Raw genomic sequence first — 6,312 nt, 5'->3', positions numbered from 1 at the left:
TTGGGCCAACTAAGAGCTTCCCAGGGAAAGTCCAGGCATGGTTAAGGGAGAGTAGATTGACCAGGTAGCACTTCCAGAATATATTTCCTATGAAGCAATCTCTTTCAGGAGATGCAAGACAAAAGCTGTGCCACGCAGTTGGGTAGGTTTCAGGGCTAGGAAACAGCCCCTGCTCTGCTTTATTTACTTGTCTAGGAATAGATTTAGGAATCAGAGAAATCAATGAATCGATTAAAAAAAAAAAAAAAAAAAAAAAAAAAAAAAAAGAGCAAGGGAAAAAAGATATCTTTATAATAACTGGCACTCTAGGTTTTGACTTCATTTTCTTTTTTCAATTCCACCTTAGATCTGACCAGTCTTGTGACGCGTCATTGCATTACATTTCTTTATTTTAAATACTCCTCACTCCATTGCTGCATGCAAAACAACCAGCTAAAGTCCTGTGCTGAATTTTGTTTATGAGAATTGTTCCCTTTACTGCCATGTGGTTGCATCCCACGAGTGAAGTTAGGCAAGTGCTGAAGCATTTATGGAAAACTTAATTGACTACATAGGAATATGGGGAAATCAACTTCATCGAGAGCACTTCCAAAACATGTAAAACATGTAGAATAATAAAACTGGAAACCTCCAGATAATTTTTTTCTAGTTTCCCTGGAAAGGCTTACAACAGAAGAAGAGAGTTAAACAAAATTGCTATGTTTAAATTTACATTCCTTTAAAAGCAGAATTATTTTCAGGTCATATGAAAAATATTTCTATGAGGTCCTGCACAGATTGTTTTTCCTACACTCCTCCCACTCCCTCCAAAAAAAATAAGAAAAAAATCCAAACCTTACAACTGAGGCAAAAAAAAAAATGGGCAAATGACAAATCACAAAGAGAAACTGTGAAAGAGAAGAACCTTGATCTCTTGGAAAGCCAGGAAGCAAGGAAGAATTGCATCTTTCAAAACCAGTAAAAGAACATCTAGGAAGATACGATGTTATCCATAGATGTTGGACGTACCTCACACAAATATTATGAAATAGAGCTGAGATCATGGCAGGCATTAGACTCACTGTCATCTCCCACATGACACTGTCACCAAAGGTTGGATGAGATCTTGAGCTATCTGAACATGTTAATTTGGAGCATATGCTATTGGAGCTATAAGTCTGAAGCAACTCTGACCACTATAAGAATAGTGATAGATATCAGAGAGCTTTTGAAATACTAGAAAGGTCTTAAAGAACCACAGTAGTGAACACTGAATTTTAGGATGGATGTTGCAGAAGGCAATTGAGGAGACCACTTCAGTTAGTTTAATATTGAAAAACAGGGAGAGAACTTTCTTAATCACAGTCTGTGAAAGTTTGGAATTCTAAATTACTGGCATTTCAAAAGCTAATTGAAAGAGACTTGTTATTGTCTACTGATTGTATTCGTTTTACCACATTTACTTGATTGATTTATTTTTGTCTCAGTGCACAACGTATTATCAAGAACGAAAAAGACATTTTGCCTTGCTCTGAAGTAACAGAATGAGCATGACCAGTTACTTTGAGATGGGTCACAGCTTGGGGCAAAGCCTTGATCCAGGGTTAAAACTTCCTTCAGGTTTGCCATTGAATTTCTATCTGAATGAGGCTGGCATGTTGTTTTTCTACTATTTCTTTTACAGCACAAGATCCAGCCTATTTCTGAAGTTCCGTGTACTAGTTTGATATAAATCTTTTGCATTGCTGAAGGATCACTGATGATCCTGACTTTCTTGCTGTCTTACTCCGATCATAGGCTCCAAGATTTACAGAAAGCGCAGGTATTATTTAATGTGTTCTGTGGATTTTCTGTTACACTGCTTCCAGTGACCATGATGACCTGAATTTGCTGATCCACAAATCATTTCCTGGCCTATTTCTTCTTCTGAAGTACATATGACAACAAGTAGTTGAACAAAAAATAATACTTCAGTAGCAAAAATAGAAGGAAAACAATTTCAAATTAGGATGCAGATTAATTTATTTGAATGAGAATATTTAACTTAGTAGAACAGCCTTGATTTTGGGCAAGACAAAAAGCACTTTTTTGTTTATTCTTTCACATTCTTATACAAACGGTCAACTTCAAGGCACAAGCAAAATTCACATTTTATAAGTCCTAGGCAGACAAAGATAGCTAAAGAGCTTCACTCTTTACCACATAGGGATTACTACGTCCTGGACAACCTACCTGGCAGCTACTTCTGTAGAACACAAGCACATTGCAGTAGCAGCTGTTTTCCCAAACCCAACCTAATTCCAGTTTCTTAGCTTTGGTATTTCTACATTAGAATTTTACTGTTATACCACATATATTCTCTTGTATGGAGATAAATTTTGGTGATTATTTTATAACAGAATTTCTGAATAATTACTGTTTTGTACTAAGTTAATGGCCAAGCCAAATATTAAGCACCATCTATTACTACCTCAGACTATTACTCTCTTATGAACATTAGGGACATGGAAGTAGGTCTCTACTGTTTAATTAGGCCTCTTTATTATCTTACCACCATATGATGCAGTAGACATGGTATAAAACAAAGCAATGATAACTCCCCCAGTCTATCTTTTAACTGACTAATCTTTACATGTATAAGAAAATATTAACTGAAACACTGCTGATTTTACCATCCCTTGCTACATTTTTGCCTTCTCAAAAGGAACCTTCTTTTAAACAGAGTCATTCCTTATCTACCTCATTATTTCAAACTCCTTGTGAAGAACATCTCGACCAGATAAAGAAAATGTGAGGCAATTAAATGTAAGTATGCTTACTGATGGGACACCAAACCCACCAGTGCAATTAAAATCAGACATTTCACTTATTTTTAACTTCCCAAGGTACCCAGAAGAATGTGCTTAAAACTTTCTGCCACCAGTGGTGAGTAGGCTGAAACTTTGTCCTTTATATAAGCTCTAAAGCTCCTCCAAACATTTCCATTTCTCCTCCAGACTTCTGACTTTTTCCCATCCACAGAGTTAATACCCAAATCAGATGTTTAACTAGTATATCCTTTATTTTTCTTCTTTTTTTTTCTTCCCCCCACACTTAAGAGCATTCTCTGAAGTGACTACTTCTCTTATCTCACAAGACTCCTTCTCAAGACACAAGGTAGCTGTTTCTTAAGAGTGTAACAAAGCCAGGGAAAATAGGTGCATAGCATCTGCTTAGCTGCGGCAAAGACACCCCTAACTACCCAAACTGATACCAAAGGGAGACCAGACACAAGCAACCAAAAGTGAGCTTTGAGGTTAATATTTCTTTAAGGTCAACAGAAAGGTGGGAATTGTTTGTCTCTAGGCATCTGAAAGAGAAGTTAATCAAATGTCTTAGTTATCCATCAATGAGACAAACCAACCAATTTTCAGTGTCCTAATCTTCGGGGAGAAAAAAACAAAATTACAGACATGAGCATAACTGTCTGAGCAGGATTGCTTTCCTCATCAAGAATAATCCTGGATTCAGCATCTGGGTTCTAACAGTGGCTTGTAATCATGGACACATTTAAGATTAATCATTATAGATAGTGTTATATTTATCTGAGGATCCGGGGAACCAAAGGCCTGTCAGCCTGACCTCAGTACTGGGGAAGGGGACGGAGCAGCTCACCTCAAGTGTGATCAAATAGCCTGTGTGGGACAACCGGGGAATGAGGTCAGTCAGCATGGGTTCTTCTTGACTAACCTGATCTCTTTCTATGACCAGATGACCCATCTAGTGGGTGAGGAAAAGGCTTTTGATGTACTCTACTTAGACTTCAGTAAATCCCTTGACTCTCTTTCAGTTTTCTCTTGAAGAAGCTAGCTGCTCATTATTTAGACAGTTGTACCATTTGCGCATGCGCAGTGGGTCGTGGGATGAAGATTTCTTGTCTTCCTAGGCACTACTTACAGGCACTACTGCTATTACTACTGAATGAAGGCACTCATGAGATCTATCCTGGTCTCCACTATCTTGTCTTCTGAGGGTTCATTCAAAAGCAGTTCTTGAAATATTTGTGATTGGGTGCTTTTCTTTTTTCCAAAAAAATTAAGGGCAGCCTTTCCCAAAGCCACAGTGTCTAGCTTTGATGTGAATGTCAGACTGCCTCAGGTCACTGTAAAAAAAGGTTACAGCAAATCATGCTCTGATGCTGGTTTTCAACCTACTAAATATCACAGATGTAATCTCAAAAATTTCACCTGAAAATGTCTGCTAGATTAAAATTGCAGTTAACTTGAACATAAAAGACTACTGAAATAAAAATTAAAACGAAGATATAAGAAAATATGCCCTCTTCTCTGCTGCATTCTACTACAAATACTTTGGCTTTGCTGAACTTACAGTCAATACAAATGCAGACTTCTGGCTTCTGCTTAGTGTTCATCAGATTTGCTGACACAAATTCTGTTGTTTATTTACTAGCACTAAAGGATAGAAAACAACCAGCTAGAACAAGCAACTCCTTTATAAAATGGTTATTTTCCTCTTTGCCCAAACCATTCTTTTCCATGTGGTTATCAGTCTAGTAGTAAATTCAGCAGAGTGTGGAGAACAAAGATAGGGATAGGTAAATATTAATACACACGTAAACAATTTACAAAACACTGCTGTTCGTTAAAGATGCTATCCTATCCAAATAGTTGTCCATCAAATGTGGAGACTGCTCTTCATAACCCCTCTGTGCTTATATAAATGGGTATAGAACTCTGGTCTATTAGATTATTATAACGGGGAATATACTCCTTAGTAGCAGTTTTAAGCTATTTTTTGTTGTTAATATTTCTAGTCCAATCTAAAGCAGATGCATGACGAGCCTTCTTTTAGCACAGTTCTATAAAAAATTAATTCACATCACTTTTGACAGTCTAGATAATGACTGTTCTAGATAACTCCCAGATAATTCCCATTTATAATTTAATTATAAATGCAAAATAAGTCTGTACATGATCAAAGGAAAGAATAATCAAATAGTCATACAGTTATTCATCCATCCCCATTTTCATCTCTTAAGAACTATCAACCAGATAAAGAATAGCAGTAGGTTGCTTTTTTTCCTATTTGGAAAATGGAAATTATAAAAATGTTCCAAAATGTTAATATTATGAAGATCAAAAACAGGTCATTGCTGTCACTATAGGAACTTGGTAGTTTTATGAACCACTACATTATCACTTCTTTTTTTCTACTTATATGCAACATCATTGAGACTCCATGGGAACCCTCTAGGCTAGCAGTCACTGTGCATAGCATACCTTCACACCTTCATACCTTCAGTGTGGGGGGGAATCACACATGAACAAAAGAGAGAAGGAGAAGACAAAAACATGAATAAAATAATGAAAACTCATGAACCACGGACTGAAAAAGGAATAATATTAATCATATATTTTCTTAATTTTTTGCTGCATGTTTTATTATGTTCAAGAACTTCAAATAAGGCGTGTGACCAACTAAACTGGACAGAAAAAAGAATGCTTTTGCTAGGTGTGAGGGTAAATGGGTCAGCTTAATCCACAAAAGAAAACTCTAATCCAGTCCAAAACTACTCTTTTTCTCATGGGTCCAAACGATGCCAGGAATTGTGCTAACGACTAAGCCATCAGCATCATTGCCTTCCAGTACTGCCACAGCTTTACAGACACAGCCTAAGAAATCAGTTCTGCTCCTGGCTTTGCTTCATACTCCTGTGCACTCATGTGGCAGACTGATTCAGATCACACTCTGCTCTGTTAAAATGTGTAGCAGTTTTGACTTCAGTAGAGTTGAACAATTCACAACTCAGTTTCACAGCTGTAAAATGGAAAGTATAATTATACTGTTTGAAAAATAATTTTAAAAGCCTTGAAAACAGAAGATGGCCTTTTTCAAGGAAAAAAAAAAAAAGGCAAGTTCCTTTCTTCAGCTCTCCAAATGCTGTTTTTAGATTAGTCATAAACATTTAAGAATGAAGAGTTCTCTTCTGCTATATTTATAAGAAGCTCAATTTATGGGATAAACCAAAGAATAAATCTGTAATACGTTTGTTTCTTTTTGTTTCTTGTCCTTGTTCTTTTTGTTCCTCCCAATGAGGAGGAATTATTTTTTATCTGAGATTCATCTATGAAATTTCAAAAGCCGAAGGGCAATTTGTAGGTGTTGCTTCAGAGAGAGTGGAGAAAAAGCCAGTTTTGCTGCAAAATAAAGACCTGGGGTAACTTTTATCTTTCTCTTAGTTCCCATTTTCATTTAAAAGTATTGACCATCTGTCCAAATAGGGGTTTTTTTAGGCTTCAATTATGAATGAAAAATGAAAAATGCAAAATTAAA

The 6,312-nt window shown here is 36.4% G+C and overlaps 1 long non-coding RNA gene across 1 annotated transcript; it reads left to right on the top strand.

Moving 5' to 3' along the window:
* The first annotated feature begins 1,916 nt into the window (after positions 1-1,916).
* On the top strand, positions 1,917-5,797 carry LOC128074692 (uncharacterized). Its single transcript, XR_008203294.1, has 2 exons — positions 1,917-5,239; positions 5,720-5,797. It is a non-coding gene; the product is annotated as an uncharacterized LOC128074692 (long non-coding RNA).
* The last annotated feature ends 515 nt before the right edge of the window (positions 5,798-6,312 follow it).

Source organism: Tympanuchus pallidicinctus, unplaced genomic scaffold (assembly GCF_026119805.1).
Source record: "Tympanuchus pallidicinctus isolate F22 unplaced genomic scaffold, pur_lepc_1.0 scaffold11, whole genome shotgun sequence".
Taxonomy (NCBI): domain Eukaryota; kingdom Metazoa; phylum Chordata; class Aves; order Galliformes; family Phasianidae; genus Tympanuchus; species Tympanuchus pallidicinctus.
Note: the sequence above shows the minus strand (reverse complement) of the source record. Positions and strands in the feature narration are given on the sequence as shown.